Source organism: Vicugna pacos, chromosome 35 (assembly GCF_048564905.1).
Source record: "Vicugna pacos chromosome 35, VicPac4, whole genome shotgun sequence".
Taxonomy (NCBI): Eukaryota; Metazoa; Chordata; class Mammalia; order Artiodactyla; family Camelidae; genus Vicugna; species Vicugna pacos.
Window position 1 is genome coordinate 8,460,638 of NC_133021.1, and position 25,340 is coordinate 8,485,977.

A 25,340-nucleotide genomic window follows, 5' to 3' on the forward strand; every position below is an offset into this window, starting at 1 on the left:
GTGGGGAGAGGGTGTGGGAAGGAATAAACTGGGAGTTCAAGATTTGCAGATACTGAGTATGTAAAGAATAAACAGCAAGTTTATACTGTATAGCACAGGAGAATATATTTAATATCTTATAGTAACTTATGTTTAAAAAGAGGATGAAAATGAATACAGGTAGGTTCCTATTTAGCTGAAGTGTTGTGCTGTACACAAGAAACTAACACAAAATTATAAACTAACAAGACTTCAATGAAAATATTTTTAAATAGACCAAAAACGAAAAAGAAAGGAAAAGGATATTATCAAGCAAAAAGAATAAAGTACTGATTCAGGCTACAATTATGGATGAACCTTGAAATTTTATGCTAAAATAAGCCAGACACAAAAAGCCAAATAGTGCCCTTTAAAGTGAACTGTATCTAAGCGTTTATTGTACTACTCCTGTAAATTTTCCGGAGGTTTCAAATCTATCAATATCAAAATAAAATGTATTATGCATTAAAAACTTAAAACGCTTCCTCACAGGAGGGCTTTAATTATTAAATGCAGAAACGCATATAAAGCTCTTGGAAAAACAATTTGCACGTCCACACACAGTCACTGCTGTCACTGCCACTCAGAGGGTGGTGACAGCGCTGATGAGAGCTGCCTCCACTCGCTCCCCTGCAGAAAGGAGTGAAGGCCTGAGCTCTGACAGGCAGGGTGAGCGTGAACCTGAGTCATACACAGCCACGTTCCAGACTCTGCGTTACCCAACTTTCTTATACAAACTGCAACATGTAATGTAAACACGCTAGAGGGATGTATCTTACAACACAGGGAATACAGACAATGTTTTACAGTAACTATAAATGGAGCATCTATTGTACACCTGAAACTAATATCATATTTTAAATCAGCTATATTTTTATGAAAAATTAAAAAATATTTTTAAAATGCTATCACTTTAATATTCAATTCGGTTTTTAAGTTACTACTAAACAGCTCAGAATGTATAAAAGCATTTAATTGTGCTGTTTGCTTACATATTTATTTACATTCAGCCTCTTGCTAAAAGAGAATTTAAACAATTCTGTTAAACACAGCTTAACAACCATAACAACAAAAAGGCAAAACTGAGAGTGAAGAGAAAATGAAGATTCAATACTTAAATGAAACCAGGGGGAAGTAAACTCATAAAAATGGATTCCATGAAGTCAGGGCAAGTGTTAAGGCTGACTAGAAATTCAGCTGTAGGATTCTTGGCAGCGAAACCAAGAAGAAAAGATGATGGGGCGGGTGGTAGAGCGTGTGCTTAGCGTGCACGGGGTCCTGGGTTGAAGCCCCAGGGCTTCCACTAACAGGTTCATACATCTAATTAACTGCCCCCCTAAAAGATCACCAAAGAAAAGAAAAAGAGAAATTTCTTTCCCAAAGAACCCTGATATTAAATTTGGATTAAATATTAAAAAAAAGAAAAAAAGAAAAATTCAAAAGATAAGTGACACTGAAGGAAAACCACAGCTGGGCTAACAAGCTAAGTCACAAATCTAAGTGTGATAAGTGTCGGTTTCCTGATCTAAGTTTTGCTGGGCTACCTGGTAAATCTGAAGTTTAGTGTCAGTTTACTGGGCTAATAAGCTAACCCGAAAATCCAAGGTCAACAGTTGTCAGTAACGTGATCTGTTCCAAATTGATAAGCTTCAGTGTACTGATTCCTTGCTTTTTGTTGTTTGAGCCTTATTGGGTAATAGCCCCATACTTGTAATTAACCCTATAAAACCTCATGTGCACGTCTTGGAGGTGCTCAGAGCTTTGGAAAAGAAACCCCTCTGAGCCCGCCAGCGTAATAAATCTCAGTACTCCAACCCTCTGTGTGATTCTTATTTCTTGGCTGGCCTTTTGTTTCCATAACAACACAAGCGATAATGCCCGTGAGATAAATCTGGGGAGGCTGCTGGTAAATCCCCATGTCTCACGTGGGAAAATCTGAAACATCCTTCTCACCACTCAGAGTCATCATAAGCCCACACCACACCTCCTGCCGTTAAATGCAGGAGCACGGTTAGGGCCCGGCCTTTGCTGTCTTTGTGTCATCACAGTGATACAGGATGGAAGGGGGAAGAGCACAGCCATTCAAGGAAGGCCGTAGCAATTGACATCAAAATGGTGAAGGATTCAACCCCCAATAGGCCTTGAGGCTCACGATGAAGAGATTTAACTTCTAGCAGATCTTGAGATTCAGTAAACATCCATTGTAATAGTAACCTGGTGAATAACATGCCCCAGGCACCATGGCAGTCCCAATGATAGCCACAAAAGGTCAAAGGGTGGGAAATGGCCAACTCCCTGGGAATCCTAGCCCCTTGCCCTAAGGCTGGTCCTTCTACTTATTAGCATATGAAACCACCAAGCCCAAGAAAACAAGCAACACAGCGCCACCTCGCGGTCACCACTCTCTGTCCCTCTTTGGAGAAGACAGACCTTCTGTCTGTGGGGTGTGTACCTACTTCTAATCTGTGCATGAAACCCCCACACCTCGTGACGTTTCTCTTGCATTTCAATGTATCTGTCTGAATATATATACCTTTACTCAACACTGGCTTGCTCTTGAATTCTTTACTGCATGAAGTGAAAGAACAAAATCTGGTGGGGGCACATCCCAGGGGCTCAACGAAAGCCTGGGACACAGCCCTTCTCATGCCCAACGTTTTTTATTCTTGTATTAACAGGACTGGGCTGTGAAGTGAGGTCTGAGGCCCCAGCTAAGGGACAGAACCAGCTTCCAGGGTTCCAATTTGCGGGCAGCCTCTCCCCCAGCTTGGGCCTTGGGGTCTGCCCGGTTCTCTGTGTTTCTCTGTTGTGCTGACTCCCCAGCCATACAGCGTACTCCTAGGCCTGTCCCCACAAAACCCTTCTCTCCAAAATACAAGCACGTCATGTCACAATCCTCTTGTTCAACCAGGAAATGTTCAGCCCACTTTTTTCCTCCCCAATAAATTACCCAACTGTCCTCCCTCCCATCACATCACTTCTTTCTTTGTGAGAACTCTGCACTCGCCACACCCCATCATGAACACAGGTGTCTTGCTGGCTGTGACCGAGATGTTTCTTTCTCACACAGCAAGCGTCCTTTCACTTTCCCCTTGTTACCTTAAAAAAGCCTTTCCTGAGTCACCCACCCCTCTGATTATGAACTCACAATGTGCTGAAGTTGCAGTCACTATGTGCATACATCCCAGTTTTGGCTAGGTTTCCATCACAAGATCTTCATTAAGGAGCTGCATCAAGAAGTTATACAGGGTATTCTTACATCAGAGTGGAGGAACCTGCAAAAAATTTAAACGGCTTTGAAGAGAGTGTTAACCAGGGACAGAGATGTCGCGGGTCCTAGTCAAAAGTGTCATGAGGAAAAATGTTCTCCCAAGGCTCAGAGTGGCTTCTGAACACAGAATCCTCAGGGAGGAGGTGACAGGCAGTGATTAGGGTGGGTGATACAGGTTACGCTCCCCCAGCTGGGGAAGAATAGGTTTTTTTCTTGTTTTCCAAACAATTTCTTACTACCTTTTTCTCTTATTGCCACATACCATTTCCTACGAATTAAGCATATCAATGTCAGTCATTTGGGCCACTTGGGAGAAGCTACACGATGCCATTCACAGGGATGGGGCATGACAGCCACACCAGTCTGGGTTGAAAGACCAGTGGGGGTATTTGCAAGGTAATCACGGGCATGCAGCAAACTCCCCAGCTTCAATGACCTCATCTCAAAGCTGGGGTCAATAAAACTACCAAGCAAATTGCGTGAAGATTATGGCCAATGTTTACTAGGTAAGTGCCCGTGAAAGCTGCCGCTTAATGGGGAATGAGTACGATCAATGAGGCCCTGTCTACCTGCCCACACGCGCCCTGCCTTCCTGCCTTGCTGCAACAGCAGAACTTGTTTAGCTGAGATGAACACCCCCAGAGCAGCCCAGACGGGAAAGCTCCCAGCTCTGTACGGCGAGACGTGTTCCTTTCCTTCTCAGAGCTGATCACAGTTTGCTGTCGTATGTTTTTATGTTTATCCCTTTTGTAACCCCCTCCCCTCCGGAGTTTTTGCTCAAGCAGCACAGGGCCAGGTGTGTCTTGGGTCCTGCCGGATATTCTGGGCAGGGAAACAGCCAACTCCATATCTGGCTCTGGTGCTGAATGGAGAGAGCAGAAGGCCCAGGAGCCCATGCTGAACTGAGGCCCCTGCACACAAAATTATGGTCTGACCTTGGGCAAATTACACAGTCTTCTTTACCCTGAGATTCCTCTTCTGTCCATGAAAATAACTGCCCATGTCACACAGAGTTACAAGTATTAAAGGAAATCAACAAATTCACAACCTAGCCAAGGGGCTACAAGTGCATCCTCAACAGACAAATGCTGCCTTTACGGCTCTGACGCACGCTAAGCGGGGCGGCCCCACACAGTGAACACTGCTAAGTGCCAGGGTGTTAAATGCTTCATGTGTGCTATAATACTCTTTAGATCTTACAACAATCCCAGGAAGAAATGAATATTATCATGCCCATTTCACAGATTCACCAACAGGTTGAGAGTATGCATTCTATTCCAAGGCCCTATGGTGAAGAAATGGCAATTTAAACCGGAATCTGGGCCCAGGCCTTGGCTCCATCTCTCTCCCATCCACCTGACCACTTGCCTATGAATTCCACCTGTCCAATATAAAAGTTTGCAGCCGGCCATCTCTTAAAAGCAATGTGTGCCACCGTTTGTCAATGTTGTTTAATTACCATAAACTGTTCTCAGAAACCACTACAGTAAAGAAAGTTGGACTTAAGGAATTCTGCATTGCGTTCTCCTGCAATGTGCAGGATCCCTTTCCTACACCTCCAAATCCAAGTGTATGCTTCCTCCATGTTTATGTTTGCACACGGCTTATTAAAGCAGAAGGTATCTGCAGTAATTCCATCTCGGTTGCTTTCCAAGTTTGCAGATTATCCATATTCGGTCTGTGAACGAAAATACTACAATGTGAATGAGAATACTGCAACCATGTCAGTAAACAAAGAATACTGCTACCAAGTCATTAAAGGCTTCCGCCACTCCCCGGCGAGGACAGGCCTGCAGCCCAGCCACTGCAGCAACTCACAATGGTGCCCTCTGAGCAGACTCAGAATAAGAAAGGACAGGCTACTGGCCCGAGATAGCTAGGTGCTTGTCTAAAAAATGAATTCAGTGAGTCCTAATATTTGCTTCCTCCCATTCATACAAAATCACTAAATTCTTGAACTTGAGATACCTGGCTTTCTTTAGATAACAAGTAATCTTTTATTGTTCCAACAACCTGGTCTTTGTTGTAGTGCTCCTATATATCCTAGCTCTTCCTCAACCTCTTGGGAGCAGTCCCTCAGAGAGTTCTGAGAGACGGTCATCCTGGCTCGAGTCCTCCCGCCAAATAAAACATAACTCTTAACTTTTAGGCTGCACGTTTATTTCAGTCAACAGTTTTGGACACCATGAAGCACCACAGCAGATTTCTCTCCACCTGAACTCTCCAAGTAACCAGAGCCTTGGTACCAGCAGTGGCCCTTTGTGCTCATCCGCCTCCTCGGGGGGTCCAGATGAATTTGGCTGAGTCTCTCCTGGTTCTCAGATCTCACATATTGGTTGATGATCCTAAGTTTTATCTGGCGGTGTATCCAGGTACGTGGCCCTCCAGTTGAAAGAAACTGAGGTGAATTACCCACCCAGTGGAGACATCCCGAGTGGGTCCAAGTTGAAAGACACTGGGTTCAGGACTGAGTGGTTAGGTAAGAGGCTGGTCTAATGTTTTCCTCAATTTGGTTACCTCCATTGAATTTTTCAGGATAAAAGTAAAACTCTTATGAGGAAACTTTCAACTCCAAATTTTGGACCATCCTCCTGGCTGGTAACAGCATTCTCGGGTGACAGGGAATCTTCCGGGAGTGGTAGACACAAAGACTTCATGCCACAGAGTTGTCCCTGTGGGAAATCTTACTAGCAAATTTATTCTGAGAACCCGACCTTACAATGGGGAATAGAACTTTCAAAAAAAAAAAAAATAAAGAACAGAAAAGAAAAGAAAAAGAAATGACAGATTGCCAGTCTCCAAGTAAAACCCCAGCCAGATTTATGTACATACAAAACTTACAACATTAATCGGGAATAAGAAAAAAAAAAAAAAACTCATTCTGGAAATAACCAGGCCTGATAAAAACATTTTTTGGCATTCTGAACTTATAAAAACAAAATCCCCTTTAGTGGGAACTTGGATTTCTCTTCCTGTGTCCTCGAAATGTAAACGCTGTATCTTTCTCTGGATGTTTTAAGTGTGTGCATGTAAGTATATATATGTTTAGTTTAGTTTTTAAAGGAAACCTTGGACTCTGCCATACAAAAGGTTCAAGTATTGTGTACATACGGTGGCCACGCAAATAAATTGGGATTCTAAGCAATTCTTTGATTGTACCAATTTTCAGATATTTTGCCATCTTAAACTTTGTTGCATCAGCCTGGACCACGAAGGCTTTAAGTTTTTGGAGAGTAAACCTTTGAATTTTATTTAGGCAACACCCCGACTCTCATGTGGAAGGGCCTCTTCATCTTATTGGTTTAAAATCACTATATATATATATATATATTTATATATATATAAATTGATGGCCATATGATGGATTTTTTAATTTGGAAAAACTTTTTAATTGGTGAAAGTTTAAAGAGATCTCATTATAAACGGCTGTTTTATTGGTACCTATTAAAATAAAGTTTAAATGCAGAAAAATATATCTAATGGTTAACCTAAGAACTCAGATATAAAAATATAACTGGTTTGAAAAGCTACATTTTTGTTTTTCCTTTCTGATAAATGTTTCTAGAGATGCTAATAAAAACTTAGTATAATTAATGTTAATTAGGTTGAATAACTGGAAAAAGGATTGTAAAAATGTCAAAAAAACAGATAAGTGGCTTATCCCAAAAGGATAAATATTTTTATATGGTTATTTTGAATGAGATCAATAAAATGGACATTTTTGGATTTACATACAGGGTTTTGATACTACACTACGTAAAGTTAAAAAAAAAGGGCCAAAGAGTTCACCTACTCCCCCCCAACATTAAAGTTCAAACAAGTCCGTTTTATTTACCACAGTTTAAAATATATTTATATGTAGACTGAAATACTTGATCAAGGATTGGGACAACAGACCAATTAATGAAATTAAAAATCGAGAAGGGCCTAAGCTCTTTGGCTGAAACTTGGGCATCCTAGAGACTTCTATAAAATTATATACAATGTACACCCACAAAAAAAAGGTTTCTGTCACTCCTTCTAGAAATAAGAATTACTGATTAAACTTAATAAATATAAAAATTAAAGGTATAAGATTTAATAAAATTGAGATAAAAGTTTGTGAAATTGGTATATTTAGATGGTCTTTATATAAACCTTTTGCTTATGTTGTGGGATAGATATGTTTCAGTGGAAAAACGCTTCCCCTTCTTGGTATTATAAGGCTGGGCACATGTCTATCCCTCTGAAAATATTAATTGAACAAATTAAAGGAAACCAATATAGTTACTTGAGACGTCCAATATAACGTAAATCTAAAAAGTAATTTGAGTAGCTAAAAAAAAAATATAGGTTTACCCTGGGTTTAACTTATAACTCAAGGAAAAGAGACCTTAATAAATGTCTTATGCAAGCTTTGGAAGACAAAATAAAGAAAACCTTAGTTTTAAAACATGGAATTCTTTGTTTACAGCTCTTCTCACTGATACAAAAATGCCAATTAAGGAGATAAAATTGGGTCTGGGTGACAGAGCAGTTATCTGGGGACCTGGAAGAGAGTGTCTTTGTCTTGCAGATCAGAAATATAAATACAACAAACAGTGACCTAGGACTGAGCCTAATTAGCTCAACGAAATAAAACTTGAGGCCATGAAATTTTTGGCATTTTAGAACTCAGAACTCTGACGGGTCCTTCAGACTTTGTGAGGAAATCTTAATTATCTGTTTCATAAATAGTAAGCCTTAGTGATTTGAGCAAGCAAATTCAGCTTACTCCAACTATTATTATAAATATAAGTAAGTTTTAAAGTGAAGCTATGAGATCTCTAGCTTTTGTCTGTTTATAAGCCTGCATACAGATTATAGAAGTGAGATATTTCTACTGCTAAAAAAAAAAAATTTCGAAGTCAAAGAGCTCTGCTTAATTGATGTAAAAATATAAGAGCTTAAAAATTAAGTATTTTTAAAATAAAAACTTAACAAATTGACTTTCAGTGTCATGTGAATTGGAAAATATTCAATATTAAGGTAATATTTGATATTGTTTACTTTAAGTATGTTCTAATAAATATAGACATCTTTAAAATCATCCATCTTAACTATAATACCTTTACTGTACCTAGGTTTAATGAAAGTCAAATAAGATCCTGTTATATCTGTTGCAGATTTGTCAAAAAAAAAATAAAAGTAATGTGCTGTGGTAAAATTTTAAGTAAATTAAATGCAAATGAGATGAGAGCTTTGGGTAAATATTTAAATATATTTTTAAAATGTATGCTTAAAATAATCTCTAAATGTTTGATATCTTTAAATTCTAGAGTTGTGCTAAATTAAGTTAAATGACAAGATTTTATTAAATATCTATGCCATTTTCAGATAAAATGATTGAAAGATGAATTACTTAACATATAACTTCCTCTTACAGTGAAACTAAAGGTGTTTAGAAATATTAATAAATGGTTGGTGTCACACAGAAATAGTCTCTATTAGTAAGGGAATGATCTCAGTATCCTAGGAAAGTAATATAAATGCGTAAAGGAAGATGTAAGAATGGAATAATACTTTGTTAATGAAAAATAGTGACTTTCTCCTGAAGCTGGTTACCTCTGAATGGAAGACAAAATAAGGGACACACTAATATAAGTATAGAAACCTGTGGAAGGCTTGTGGAAAAGGAACCCTGAGGAAAGTTTTGTACGTGGTCAGAATTGGCTAAGTTTAGAATCAAATTGGGCAACGTAAATGAATCTTAGAAGTTAGCTGGAACAAGATTAGATTTGGTTTTCTCTCTGTTAAGAGGAAAAAATTTTCTTAAAATATTAATCCACCTTCAGTAACAGATTGTAAAACTTCTTATACCACTTAGCTGATCTGTTCTGCCTTTACATTTGACATATTTTCTTGTTAATGAATTAGTACTACATTACAGTGATCTATATGTTTATCTGATCAAGTGTTCTGAAATCTTTCAAAAAGCTCCCCAAATATAAAATTCTAATTAATTACATAAAAATTAATTTAATTAATTAAAATTCTTTTAATCTCCAGTTAAGTTTGGGATGCTACAGAAGGCCCCTGAAACATCCCAAAGAGAGATTTTTAACTATAAAGTTTCATTTGGCATTTTAAATAACATGGAATTGTCAAATGAATCATAAAACTTCTAAGGTTATATTGAATGAGAAATATTATTAATATAGGTATTGTAGAAATTATATGGACTCCCTAAAATTCTGGTTTATCTGAAATGTTACCAGTGATAATTATGGGTATAGTGAACAGGTTTCTTTATTGATTATAGTGTAACGGTGTTTAACCATGCTGTTAAATCTTTTGTCATTTATAGACAGTTAATTGTTTTCTTCTGATGGTTTTGCAAAATGCTTTCTCTTCAAGGAGATTTACTGATTTCTAATAAATTTCAAACTGCAGCACTGAACTAAACTGGGTAAGAAATTTTAAAATTCTACTGAAAACTCTCATTAAAAGAATTAGTTACATGGGACTGATTAACCAGCTGAATATGGTTATAATTTTTGATATTGTTTGAAATACTACTGCCTTTTAACCTGTTTCCCAGACATAAAGAATCTCTTCTCCTTAAGCTAGTTATGGTTCACAGCAATTTGATAAATTATAACTATGTATACAGACTTGGAACAGTTATCTTTTCTCTCTATCTGATCCCTCAAAAGACTAAAAATACTTAGGTCCCCAGTGGCTCTATCAGACAAATTAGGGAGATCATCTCCTAAGAGATATAGGAGTATAAAGGTATTTTAAGGATTTTAAAGAGAAAAGAATTTACCTAAATCTGTAAGGCAAAAATCCATGAAAAGCCTTGACGTGGCTTTCTTGGCCTTAGAAAACCTTATTAACATTCTACCCTGAGACTCCGTATTAAAACTTCCAACACAGTCAATTTAAAAAGCCTATATGATCAAATAATCAGATTTAATTTGTAAAGAAATTAATCTTGATTTGGCTATATTTGAGAAAACTGAGGGTAACTTTAGAGAGAAAAAAATTATATTTTAGTCGATATTAAATTCTAGTTTTGTTAATTGAGGTCCATATTTACTAAGACACTTCCCAGATCATTCCTTGCTGTTATGTCACACTGCTGTACAGTTTAATTGAATTATGAAAAGAATACTCTAGGTTTGATTCTGAAGCTCAGTAATCTATCCTTGGGTAAAATTCCAATGCCCCATGACCCGCAGCCAGGGGATTATGCATACTGCAACAGGCATGACTTAAAGAACTGTCTCCAACCTGAATGGAAAGACCCTTTTTCAGATACTCTTAACTAGACCATACACACCAAAGCTGAAGGAAACGGAGTCTCGGATTCATTTCCTATCTGAAACAGCCCCTGCAGTGCACTGGCCTATAGAGCGCTGCTCACCTTAAAACAATGCCCAAATGGAGAAAAAGCTTCCATACCAGGATGAGAAGACGACATCTGAGCTAGACTGCTGACCCAAGACACCGGACCAGGACTGTATACCAATTACTTTGATAATTTCTCCAACCTTTGATTATGAACTACTCCAATTGTTAAGTTTATGATAAATTACCTATGTCTAGTACTTCTGTGTTACCTTGGTGGGTTTCCCTAATACAAGGTTCTAACTAGGTAGCCCTCAGAAACATTATTCTAAAAAGAAATTATAGTTCTGTTTAGGCCACTGTTGATCTTACAAGGTGGGAGATTTCAACTGGCCAATTAATACCTGCTCTGACCCTGACCATAAATATGAACTTTCTCATAGGATCAAACTCAGAAACACAAGCAAAATTTTAACCCAAAAATACAACTTCTCGACTATTAAATTCTTACTCGTGACTTTATTAACGTTACTAGCTGTATTACTTATATCCTGTCTATTTTATAAAATTGTTGTCTATTACATTTCCCAATGTGTAACTAGGCCCACAAGATTGATGATGGCTAAACATCTTGAAGAAACAGATAAAATTTATAACCCTGAATAAAATAAATATAATAGTGTGATTCTAGGTATGGGAATGAGCAAAGAAGGTTAAACACTTCCTGGATCATAATAGAGTAGTAAGACAGGTGATCCAGAGAACTTTTAGTATCAACAGGGCCTGATAAAAAAAACTAACACCTTGAATGGCAACTCAGAAGATTCTTCACCTGAACTAGGAATGAGCCATCCTAGCACCGTGGGACAAAATTGGTCATGAAATGTCTCTCAAAATATTGGTCGAATTTAGGACCAAGGGGGAACACTGTGAATGAAAATACTACAATGTGCATGAAAATACTGCAACCATGACAGTAAACAAAGAATGCTGAATCCGAGTCATCAGCGGCTGCTGCCAACCCCCAGCGAGTACATGCCTACAGCCCGGCCTCTCAGCCACTCACAGTGGTGCCCTCTGAGCAGACTCAGAGTAAGAAAGGACAGGATACTGGCCCTAGATAGCCAGGGGCTTGCCAAAGGAATGAATTCAATGACCCAAATGTTTGCTTCCCACCATACATAGAAAACCACTAAATACTTGAACTTGAGATATCTGGTTTTCTTTAGATAACAAGCAATATTTTATTGTTCCAATTACCTGATCTTTGTTGTAAAGATTCTATTTATCCTAGCTCCTCCCCTACCTCTTGGGAGCAGTCCCTCAGAGTGATCTGAGAGGCTGTCATCCCGGCTCGAGTCCTCCAGCCAAATAAACCAAATCCCTTAACATTTAGGCTGAACGTTTATTTCAATGAAGTCCCAGAATAGACACAACTCATCAATTCTGTAATGGAACACACTGAATCAGGAACCAAAAGCGTGTTTTAGTCCAGAAAATCTCCAGGTTCCTATTTCTTCCTGTCATTATACAATCCCTCCAGAACTCATTACTTTGCTGTCTGCTCCTCTGGCAACCAAACTCAGAGAAGAGTCAACTCAGCAGAGCACCATGCTGGGGAGAACCCCCCGCAGAAGCACTGCAGGCTGCCTTCCCTCCCGCATGCTCTGCTGACCCTTGGTGTCCTCCGTGGAGACCAGGCCAACACAGCTCTTCCCAACAGCTGCAAAGTCGCTCACGTTAAATAAATCATTTTATTTTATATGATATTTTACGTATATACCCATCTCTGAAAACAGCTTTGCCAGAAGCCCAAATCTTCAACATTAATCTGCAAAGGCAAATCAGGTCCCAAGGGAAAACAAGTCTTAAGACGACGCTAAGGCCTCCAAAGTCCTCTCCGCGACCATGAACCAAACTGCCTGCAGGTCTGCAGCTGCAGGAGGCTACATGTCTGCTTTTAAAGCAACCCCTTTCTGCCCTCAGTTGCTACAATGCCCTTTTATGCCCTCCCATCACAGGGCAAGAGCAGCCGCTGCAGAACCTTGCAGGGCAGCACTGACAGGACTGGACAAAGGGGATCAGAGCTAAACAAAGCATTCTGATGACACGAGCTTGTCACTGTGTCTCTTTACAGATGTAGATATATATAGAGAGAAGTGGGGTGATATTGCTCAAAGTCACACAGCTAATAAGTGGCCAAGTATATAACTCTGCTCCTCCCTCCTGTGTGACGCCCAACTGGGACAACCACAGGGTTCTCTCGTGGCTGCCTGAACAGTCTTTTCCTATCACTCATGACACACAATAGTGTCTGAACTTAGCCTGCATTTGCAGCATCTTTTCCCTCCAGTTTCTCAGGAACAAGGCTGTTCGGGCCTGTATGAATTCCGGCTTCCTGAAATCTCCGTGCTCAGGCTGGTCTTGCCTGTGCATCCGGCCCGCTGCTCAGAGGCTCTTCCTCCCCTGCAGGAGGACGTTTCTAATCTTCACAGGGACACAACCTCAGGGGAGCTCTCCTCTCGCCCTCAGCATGGCAGGTATCCCAGGCCTCATCCCTAGCAGCCCCGTTAGGACGGTGTCTGCCCAGCTCTGCTAGTCAGATCAGCAGCCTCACTGCCAGGGATTATACCCAGGTCACACTGCAAACCTACTGCCCGCCTCACAGCCCCCAGCCAGCAGGTCACCTGGAAGTCACAGCAAGTGCCCCACCCAATCCAGCAGTCTCTTCTTTTGCCAGCACCACTGATGAATGGTTTCCAACCTTCGGTCAGTTTCGCACAAAACAGCACCTTCAACTGTGAAACGGGCGGTTTTTCTTCTGCACCTCATCCTTACTGGAAACGTAAAGGGAAACCAAAAGGCCTTTTCTCAACCCTTTTCTGATGAAACCCTCCCACCCACAATACTCATATGCTCAAGAGCTTTGGATCCACATGATTTTCTTTCTCTTAGGCTAAGTGACTCAAAAAACTAAGGGATTCTTTCTCCTTTGAGGGTATTAGCACTCAGTTTCTCGGCTTTAATCTGTTTTTGTCTCTCTCTTCAGTGACCCTAGCAGTTGCCACCTCTTACTCCCTTCAGCAGCCTCCCTCCCAACATCTAGTCTAGGAAATCAGCTGTGATGAGGGGCACGGGGGCAGTCACAGAAGATGCAACTAAGGCACAGAGAGGCTACATAATTTGCCCAAGAAATCACCTTGAACCACCAACAGAGTGTGTCACGTCCCTCTGTTTAACTCTAATGCTAAGCAAGTTAACTTTTTGTAGATTATGTTTATAAACAGATGAGGTATGAAAATACATACAAGGACACACATCAACTCTAAGATATTCATTAACTCCACTATTTTGTTTCTATTTATTTTATTTGTATTAAAAAATTAAGAACCCCTGCAGTCAATATAGCAAAATGTTACTGGGTTTTAAATCCAGAATATACAGGGGTTGGGTCATTACTCATTCTTGTATGTATTTTCACAAGACAAAATGATTTGAAAGTCTCTCTCCCCGCCCCCTACTCACTACTGGCTCTCACCAGAGCTCCCAGACCACACATCTAACAGCCTTTCACTTTACCCACAGCTGAACTCATCAGTTTTCCCCCAGAACTCCCTCTGCTGCTTTCCCTCCTCAGAACACAGCAGGACCATTATTTAACTCATTAATCCACCCAGAAACCTGGGCCTTACTCCATCCTACCTTCACAGAAATCATTGATCCTTTCCTCTTTACCATCTAAACATGCCTTCAATCTGTTCGCTTTTACCCACTGACCGTCCCACCGCTCAAGTGGAAGCCAACAACACTGCCCACCTGGACTCATGAGTCTCCCAAGTGGCCCCACAGCCACTCTACCCTACTTGAGACAAATGTGATTGTGTCTCTCCCACGCTTTTGGACTCATTTCAGACCCACTGTTCTTAGAAGAAACTTCAATTTCTTCACCTGGTGAAGGTCTTTGCCATGAAACTGTCAGCTCAGGAAGGGCAGGACACACCCTCGTCCCTCGGCTCCACCATCTGGCAGAGCATCAGCTTGGGAGGATTGAGTTCTTAGCAAACTACTTCACTTATCCATACAAATCCATGGTAGATTAGAAAGATTTTAGATGTTGAGCTTGACTATTAATTTGGGGATTTTGCACTGGCAACCTGCAAGTATATATTCTAATTATTGTGTCTTCTTAAAACCATACCCAGATTAAAGGAGTATTTGTGGAATGTCTTTGGAGTAAAAGGGACTGTACTTTTACAGATTTTATGTTTTAAAATATGAACAATCCGGACAGGGTCAAAAATAGTACCGCCTCACAAGTGACAGAAGACAGGTGAGACGCATATAGCAACAGGTCACAAAGATGGTAAGAGCAAAGTTGTTTCTCCAACCCCCGAAAAAATTCCTCCAAGAACTGAAAACTCAGAAATTTGAAAGTAAAATACTATCATATAAAGAAAGAAAATAAATAATCCTCTTCGTCAGGGTTTCTAGATCTGACTGCAGAGTTATTAGCAGGCCATACTGAATCCTAGCACAGAAAAATCAGATGGACTAGTGGTGAGTAAGTTCCAGGAAAACGGCAGTAACTCCTCCACTTGAAAGAGGACACACACTCACTTGTTCAAGGTGATTGTAAACAACATTCTGCAGAAATTCAGAAGATTCAGGCACCGCTTCTAGATGGTGATGACACGGAAGGACGGCTTGGATGCATGCTTCTAACTGAGTCACCGGCATTCTTACACTGCAGGGGGAAATGGAGGCCCTCAGCCAAGAGCACAGATGTTCCTGTCATGTATCCCAGGCCGTGCCTCGGGGACTCAGTGTACTGTAGCAGTCTGGACCCAGGTGAGGACCCGCAGCGTGGCCCAAGCAAGCAGGAGGGGCACTGTGCTTGAGAAATCCCATCCCCCATGGGGGCAAGAGGGGCTGGTGGGGTTGTGTGAACCTATAAATGCTGATAGAAATACACCTGCATACATTGAAGTGATAAAATTAACTGTAGCAGGCTATTTAACAAAATTTCAATTGTCAGTGTTAATTTTACCATTCCATTCCGCTTGTCCCCTGCACTCTGAGACAGGCTTAGGCTCTCTCACACATGCAGCTCTGATGCAATAGTTGTGAAGTTATTTTACTTTGCTGCAAGTTTCTTCGCTCCCAGTGTCACTGTGACTGTCGTCTCTTAACACAGTCAGATATCTTCCTGGATCTCTCCCTGAGTTCCTTGCTCCTGCTTCTCAGATCCTGAGATAAAGAACAGGTGAAGGCACATGACTGGAAAAGTCAATGTGGACTTGAGCAAAGTCCTCAGTGACCCCCTAGGTGAGTGCTGCCCACCCCTTACCTTCGATTCTCAAGGTTCTGCCCAGGGTGACATCCAGCCAGGAGAGAGTCCTGGGCCCTATTAAAAGCTGTGTGGCTTGGGTGCAGGGAAAGCTGCAGGAGCTGGTTCCGTAGCCGGTCCCATCCACACCTCTGCTCCTCTCTCTCCCGAGGCAGCGCTGCCAAGCCCCCAGGCTCCCTGAGCTTCTGTCTTTCTCTTCTACTCTACTTCAAGCCCTTTTCCTCTTCCTTTATTCCCTGATTATCCCTAGCTGGAGTGATTTTTCTATCATAGAATCTGAAAAAATTTCCTGCAGCTGAAAAAGAGGTGCCAGAGGTCAACGCGCATATGGTGGTTCCTGAATAGAGCCCCTGGTTAGGGGGACCCTCACCAACACTCATGGGGCATCAGGCATGTTGCAGGGTCGACCACCACCAACAAGAGTTTGCTGTGACACCAAGGCACGCACAGCATCCCTGCTCACTAAATTGTAGTTGTAGTCCTTTATTAAGAAGCAAAAATAAAAAAATTGCTCATGTTTCTTACTAAAATTATTTATGAGGGAGAAAAAGAAATTGTAATAGAAAGAACAAATTTCACTCCATGTTAGATGTGTTCATTTGGCTTTAATCCTGTACCTTGTTTTCTAGGCTCAGACTTGCTATCTCTGCACCTTTTGTAAAAGAAAGTTGCCTTTAGCCTGAAATATCCAGGAGGGTCTATTCTCCGGGCTCTGATCTTTAAGGATATTTGCTCTTCTACACTTATGTATAGATGGCAAGTTGTAAAATAGTGAATAACCTTTCTTTTTTTTGGAGGTTTTACAGGGGCACCATAATTTGACCCACATGGACAGCTGCAGGAACAAAGGGTTTCAAGGACAAACAATTCATACAGCAAGAAGTTTGCAACAACCAGCCACATCCCCGCCACTTTTTAGTATAAAAGGAGACTGAATTCTGCCCTGGGGAAGAGAGTTCTACTGGATAACAATATGCCATTTTCTGGGTCTGCCAGCTTTACAAATAAAGTCTCTTTTCCTTACTCCAACATCTCATCTCCCGATTAATTGGCCTGTCATGCAGCAAGCAGAACGAGTTTGGACTTGGTAACAAATTGACTGCCTTAGAGGTAGTATGTCTCCACTGTTTCCTCATTTCCAGTATTTCACAACCTATCAATTTTATATGCTTTTTAACAACATGAACAAAAAACCTATTACAAGGAATTGATTCCACAGAAATAAAATTATTTCTACTCCTTCAAAACTTTTTTCTTTTCTATTTTATTTTGTTTTGCTTATTGAAAAGAAAATAAATTCAAATCTTTTTATTTCACGTATTTTTATAACTAGATATTGTAAATAGTACAAAGATATTTAAATTGCAATAAAAATTGTTCATATATTAGTATAAAGATATATACACAATCAATGCAGATTAGGAAAGGAGTAGATATTTACTAAAAATCCACTGCACATCCAGTCTTTTACAAGCATATCCTGAAATATAAGCTCTATTATCCAGGGTCCCCCACCCCCAATCTCATTGCGGAGTCCCTTAGTAATCAACTACCAAGGCACCAGCATAGAACCATGAGATCACTATTTTAGGTATAAATGAGAGTATTAGCTCATTCAATTCTGAAACAGAAACCTTAAAATAAATACTGAACTTACTTACAGATAAACAAATTTGGACACAAAAAAGTACAGTTTCTCCCCAAATTCACAAAGATAATAACTGGTAAAGGCAAGATTTGAACTCATCTGCCTTGAATATAAAGCTAAGTTGGAAATCCCCTTCAACTGTGGAGGACCAGCAGCACAGCCTGTCACCCTATCTTTGTTCAGATCTGGCTTTAGACAGCCTGAGACAGCACCCCTTCCTATGGAACTCGAGGGCAAACAATAACAATAAGGATTTTATATTCAGTAGTTTCTTAGGTCTCAATTATATAAAGTGTCAGCAGGTCAGCAGAAAACTCTGGGAAATATGAGTGGGTCCAGAGCTTTTTGCTGATAAGAAACTCAATCTATCAGGACATAGTGACCTTCCCATGAGAGGCCTCATGGACATAAACTAAAGGCAACTGAGCAATGAAAACTAGCAAGAACATGGAACTCAAGCAAGAAGGATCCCTACCATCCCCTGCCCAGTTGCCTCTTCACCTTTGTGGACAAGACGGCAGAAGGTCCATGTTCTTGTCCAAGTTACAACATCATGGATTCTCACCCAAATAATATTACGACTCTATGCTGTCTTAAGTCCTTTCCAACTAAAATATGATGACACCAATATCTCAGTGGAATGTCTATGTCTCCACTTTCTCTCTTCTATTAGGAGACTATATCTATGGCCACAAACAGAAATTCAATTAAAAACACCATGCACGAAGCCTTGTGAAAGTCTGTGTAAGAGACATTGTTCTCAAGCTCAGTGAGTGAAAACTCAGAAAAAGTGGTCCTTATCCCTCTGCAAGTGGAAGGTTGCCTGATTGTGTGTGTGTATGTGTGCACACGTGTGTGTGTAAATCAAATACAATGTATTCTGGGATGTGCACAGATTTTTTTTTATGTTACTATCATTTCATGAGGATGAGCCAACCTTTAAAGTAATTTGAATCTACTATTCTGAGAGAGTCTCAGGATCTTTTGGTGGAGGATGGGAAAGGGGAAAGGAAAGGAGGAAAGAAGTAAATGAAGCAAAGCTGTAAGTATACTGCTAGGGAAAGGCAAGACATTAATTTTGTTCCTACTTGCATCACACACAAATTAGGGACTGGCTTTCCCACATGTCTTGTCAAGCACTGAGTTGCAGAAGAACAGGTGACAGCCCATTTCTCACTGAGCTTGTGACTGTACGTGGCATCTTATAGACGCTAATTATTTAACCTGATCAAACAATTTAGCAGCAGGCTGTAATTCTCCTATTTTGAGAGATAAGAAAACAGGAAGTGAAAGAGGGTATATAGCTTGACAAAAGTCAGAGGACAAGTAAACTAAAGAGGATGAATTCAAACTCAGATCTGAATGCAGAGTCTGATCTTCCCACTCCGAGGGCTGGAAATTCCTTAACACACAGGGTCCCCAGCTCCTCTGCTTTGTTCCTGGCACCAAGCATTTCCCATGGCGATATTCTCCAGTTCTCAGACACAGCGCTCTGTGCAGCCAATAACCTCCATTCGACCTTGATCATCTACCTGTCACGCCCTCCAGGCTTCACCAGGCAAGAAAGCTGGCTTTCAACTGCATACAAAGCCACCCCTGTTTTATCCTGGACTCTTCAGCGGCTTTTCCAGCATAAACACAGCCATGAAAGTGCTCACAGTTTGTACATGAGCCACACTACCTCTCTCCATCTCTGTCCCCACCTATACTACTTTGCTATGACCATTTTGAGAATCTTGGAAACAAATTTTTAAAAACAGAAAAGAAAGGATTCTGTAACAAGTACTTAATACTTACAATTTAAATGAGAAGTTACAAAGTGAGTATTTACAAACCGAATCTGCCTTCCTAGGTGTCAGTTTTAACAGTTAAAATATACAATAGCAAAAAATTCTGACTTAAATAATTAACAAAAACATCAACAATAATCTGGAATAAACTCAAAAACAATGCCCATGTTGTACATGGAGGAAGTACACGACTGTACTGTGGGGTAAAGTAAGAGGTGTGAAAGTAGAGACATCAACATTTTGTATGGAGGAAAGCAGTTTTGTAAAAATGTACGTTCTCCTAAAGATAATTCAAAAGTACTAAAAAATCCCACGACAGCACTTCTTTTTTTTTTTAACTTGAAAAATTATATTAGAATTCTTCAGGAATAATAAAGTCATAATACTAACCAAGAAAATTTGGGATCGAAAAGAGAATCAAAAAATCGCACTGTCAGATATTAAATAAATGTTTACAATATGTAGGATATAGTGCTAGTGTAAGAAAGTAAGATTGATAAAAATAAACCATGAGCTCAAAAAGAGACTCTAGTGTACATAAGTATTCTTTACAGGTGGGATTTCAAATTAAAAAGCAAAGTAGGAATTCAATAATTGTCTTGGGACAATCAGAGAATCCCCTGGAAAAAACAAATTCTATTCCAGTCATAATGACCGCAAGAAAAATTACAGAATGTGATGTGAATATTAGAAAGTACTAATAACAGCGAATATAATTCTTTGCTCATATTAATTCAACTTCTCTTCACTATAACAAGTACCATCATCATCTCCATCTTAGAGATTAAAAACACCTACAGAAGAAATTTATACCATTATAAGAAAGTATTTCTAAGAATAATATCAGGAATAAAACCCAAAAAGAAGACATTTACAATCTGAAGATTATTTTGGGCCACAACAAAAATGAACCTACTGAACAAAATGAAAGGCAAAAAATGACAAGGAAAAGCTCTCTGATACATGTTGATGAAGACAAGGGGTTAATGTTCATAATATACATAGAGCTGTCACAAAGCAACAAGAAGCTGCCTCACTTAAATGTGTGCAAAGGACAAAAGAGATCATTCACTTTTTAAAAGTCAGATGGCTAATGAGTGAAAAATGCTCAATACCTCACTGGTCATCAAGTGCAAATTAAAACAATGAAAAAGTACTTTTGCTCATCATATTGGCACATATTTTTAAAAGATATTCTAGCTAGTGTCCATCTTTGAGAGAACAAACTGTGAGCGATCTTTTGGAGGATGACATGTCAATGGATATGTAAACTCTGAAAAACGTGTGTACACACAGGCTGAACTCCACATTTTGGAATCGTTTCATTTAGAAAAATTCAGTTCAAAAAGATGTACTTATCAGAGCATTTACACAGCACTGTTTACAATGGTGAGAAGAAAAGCTGAAGTGAAATCATATCCAGCGATAGAGAATTGGTTACATAAGTTATTCTACATCTTTTCATGTCCCACAGGAGAAGGAATTTCTAGATTCACTTGAAACGAGCCTGTGATTTATGTAGTTGTCACATCCAAGGACTAAATTTCCAGAAACTTAACGAAAATAATACTCATACAAGATCACAGGAATGTTTGTATAAGAAGTATGCCAGTCAAACACCCTTTCTGACAGTGGAAAATGGAGAAAACTTAAGTGTCCACCATCAAGACAATGATGCGGTAAATCACGGTGAGCTGTGGGCACTAAAGTTCCGGTGTTTCGGCGTGGTCCAAGGCCTTGTCCACAGTACGCTCCCACGAAAGGTGTCCTTACACAAGAGACCAAACCTGCATATCAGGAAAACCCTCTACTCTATCTGAAAGGACCGGGTGAGTCTGGAGGGAGAGGACGTCTGTGATATATACCTGAGTGAATAAACCGAGCTGCAGAAAACATATAGTATGGCCTTATTTTTCAATAAAGCATATACACACACACATAGACATAGATTTCTCATATACGTGTATGTATGTGTTTATTTATATGACATAGGCATAAAGGTCATGAAATATATACTCCACATTGTCAGCAGTTTTTACTCTCAGGAAAAAAGGGGAAGGGATGTAGGGGACTTTCGGTACCACAACAGATCTCTTTTCAGAATTTCAGTTAAGTATACTTGGAATTTAAAAGTTTATTTAAGTCCAAAGTAAAATGGACGAGGACTCCACAAGACAGAATGCTATACTAGTCATTAAAAATCATGCCAGGGGAGATAGAATATTGTAGAAAAATGTGTAATAAGCCGAATGGAAAATGGAGGTCTCCACACAGTATACAGGCACACATTGCTCGCTGGTTTTTATGACAGAGGTAATACACACTGATGAAAAGAACAGAAAATAGATGTTAATGTGTTAATTATTATCTCTGAGTACTGGCACCAGGATAGATCCTTTTGACCCTTTTTTCAGACATTTATATTAAATACACACTATTTTTCATCTGAAAAATGCATTTTTAGATGTCTAGTACCACACATTGGAAAATTACACGAGTACTTACAGAAACAAATAACTAGGAGACACCGCAGCAGCGTCACAAAGTGTAGAAAGGGCGATCCTGAATAACACCGCACAGTTACATAAGGACCCACAAAGTGAGAGCACCTGCTGTAACAGGGCGCGGCCCCCTTCCATTTGTCAGATGTGTCTTCAGGGCTGAGGCAGTTCTGAGCACGGCCAGTGTCAGTGCTGGTGTCTGGATGGATGCCACTGGAGGTGAGGGCGCCTGCAAGCCGAGAGGAAGAACAGAAATCATCCTCTGCTTTTTCTGTCTTGTTTCTTTGTTACTTTTAAAGAGAGGCGGAAATAAGATAAACTGGATCTTTCCTACTGAAATTTCAGTAATGAAACCATTTTTAAAGTGATCACAACTTATATTCTGCCTATGACTGTCTTTTCAACAAAGCATCATATTTATAAAATGTTAATTAACTCAGTTAATTAACTACATGTTGAAACATTCTAGTAAAGAGCATGAACTGCAGTATGTAAAAGAACCACACCTGCAGTGACTAGCTCAGCTGTCTTGACGGCAGTGCAGTCAGCCCCCACCATCCCGTGGCCCTGAGCTCCTGATGCTGGTAAGAGAGCGCGCTGCTGCCTCAGATGGAAAGAAAAGGTGAAAGCATTTTCTGAAATCTACAGCACTGACAAAACATAACTGATAAATCCCAGGCTCCTTTGAGGCTGTCATTTTCCGTTTCTGGCCAACACCCGTCAATGAGCAGAACCACCCCATTCCCGAGTCATGGGACTCACGTGGGCAGCAGTTTTGGAGAAATTTCCAGGTATAGAATGTAAACCAACTATACATAAAACTCTGAAAAAGAAAAGATGCAATAATCTGATTTTGGAAGACACTAAAATATTCTCCTAAGCCTTAGTACTTGGAAAGGCTGGGCTTCTACTAAGCCACTTATTTATTTCACAGCCAATGAGCATCTCCCACAAACCCTGTTTCCCTGTGTCTGCTGGGAGCTTCAGGCACATTGATGTTGTCTATCTTATAAGTCACAAGGCAGAGGCGTGTGTCTCACGCTTGCAACTCTCACACAGGCTCAACTCCTAGCCTCACTGTATGAACTTGGCCCCATTTTCTCACCTGTTTATTTGGTATCTGTTCTTCTGTAAGCTGCCTGAAATGCTTATTGAAACAAGTCAGAAGAATGAGTGGGTAGAGAAATGGACAGATGGACAGGTGAGAGATGGGCAGAAAAACAGAGAGTCTCCAAGAGAAGGGGAGCAATCAAAATTACCTATGCAAAACCCTCTTCTCGTCAGGGAAGGAAACCACCACGGAGAAGTGTGAAGAGGCAGGTTGCTTAGGACTGTTTCCTGGATTCCATGAAAAGTCACACCAAGAGATGAGAGGGTAGAACTATAAATAATAAAAGAAAAAATTCATGCATGTTTGAAAAATATATCTACATTATGTACTTTCTAAAGAATAGAGTCAAATCAGCAAGGCCCAATAACACAATCCTTGGGTATTTACAGAAGTGAGAATCCCATCTGCAATCTGCAAGGCATCCCTTTGGAGCACTGAGAGTCTACACGGTGCGGTCATAAAGCCATCACCGCAAAAGCGATGCTATCCTGCACTTACGAGGAAAGAGCAGCTGTGCTCGGTCTGCCTACACGTGTCTTTTACACCCCTCAGCACCTCTACGGGGGAGGGACGCCTAGCGAGCCCCATCTCTGCAGGACAGAAAACATGTCCAAGAGAGGCTAAGCCGACCTATCAATTCTCCATCTCACAGGACTTGTCACTCCAGACCAGGACTCGAACTCGGACCCACGTTTGTAACCACAGTACTACCGTATTTTATGTGCTTTTTGTGTGTATAATACATTTGTTTCTGGCATGAAAGGGTATTTAATAAATGATCGGTTGTCTTGTCTATCTCATTAGCTCACAATCTTTATATTTTTGAATTGTACTCTTCCCATGGAGAAAGGAACGGAAAGAGCGGTGGTCAGAATGAGGTGGGGCTCCATTCTTTATCTGTTGCCTCATCTCATCGAAGTCCCCAAACAAGGAGATAGAGCAAATGTTCTCGTCATCATTTAAAGAGAGGGCTCCAGTGATGGTGACTTACTCAACTCCAAAACCAAGTCTGGGGGAAGGGCACATGCAGCAACGAGAGCAGTATCACCTGTAGGAAGGCAAAAAGAGCTCAGGGGATGGCTCAATGGGTCAGCCTGATTTAATTTCAATCGATAATACAATAACACACTCTAAAAAATCTAGCATGCAATGGATTTGCTCTTTCTTGACATCTAGCAAGTTTCCACATCTCACATGTAACATTATCACGAACTAGTGAAAGGAAGAGTCCACAGACAAGGAAAATCAATGCCACAGGCAGGCTGAAACACAGGCTGGAGGAAAGGAAGGGAAAGGGCATAGTTAAGAAGAGGCGAAATTCTGGGAAAAAGACATCATCACAAGGAATCTCAAGCATCATCCAGCAATCATATAATCATTCTTTCAAGGGAGAGTTACTTAGGTCCTATTTTGTGCAACATTGTACAGTGGGCGAAGCAAGAGCACAGCGTCCATGGTGGCAGCAAGTTGCGGAGCTCCAATACACTTCTGATCCCAGTACCTTGCACACTTGTCCTCAGTATAAAGGCAAAATATATAGTAAAATAATCCAGTGTAAACTCTATGCAATGCTGAAAAAAATTAAAGAATACCTAAATACCTGGACAGACACACCACGCACATTCCTGAATCAAATGACAGCATTCTTGGGATGGCAGTGCTCCCCAGAGCGATCCATATATTCAACGTGGACTCGATCACAATCCCAGTGGGTTCCTCTGCAGAAACTGACTATCTGCTGCTACAATTCATATGAGAATTCGAGGATCTCAGTAACCAAACCGTACTTGAAATAGAAGAAGAGTTTGAGAGGACTTGTAATTCTCAATTTCAAACCTTACAACTGTATCTCCAGGTGAGATTAGAGGCCATTTTTAAGTTATAATTGTGTTTATCCTTATTTTCTAAATTCTGTACAACGAATATACCTGTTAGAATAAGAAATTTAAAAAGTAAAGTATCTTTTAAAACATGCAAACCGATTCATTCATTGGGAAGAAAATATTTTGACTATAAAGAAGTAAACAAATATCTAGTGAAAAAGGACTATTTAAAAACAGGAGTGAATTTACATTTTTTGTAAATTGGAAACTGAAAAGCACAAACACATCAAGTTTCTAGGGAGAGTGTTGCAACATATTAATTGTTATTTCCAAAATTCTAATTGAACAATGAAAACTCAAGAAAGAGAAAATCTTGATTGACAGCCAACTGCAAACACATGGAGAGCAAAGGCCTAGAAATCACAGTTCCTTTAACTCTGCTACTAACTCAATAGGAGAGGAAATTCCTCACAGAGGGGACAGTGGAATCCCATGCATAAGACAGGATACACAGTACAAA

The 25,340-nt window shown here is 40.1% G+C and overlaps 1 protein-coding gene across 3 annotated transcripts in view; it reads right to left on the bottom strand.

The window, feature by feature from the left end:
• LOC140691492 (uncharacterized) overlaps nucleotides 1-25,340 on the bottom strand; it is a 1,216,370-nt gene that overhangs the window by 1,103,602 nt on the left and 87,428 nt on the right. The window contains exons 1-3 of one of the 3 annotated variants that reach the window (XR_012067153.1): nucleotides 22,393-22,654; nucleotides 21,995-22,115; nucleotides 15,754-15,847 (exon numbers count right to left, since the gene is read on the bottom strand). The gene's annotated coding sequence lies outside the window, so the exon portion shown is untranslated. Of the gene's footprint in view, nucleotides 15,848-15,947; nucleotides 16,225-21,448; nucleotides 21,709-21,890; nucleotides 22,116-22,392 lie in introns of those variants that run through there. The other 2 variants (XR_012067152.1, XR_012067177.1) reach the window with 2 other exon arrangements.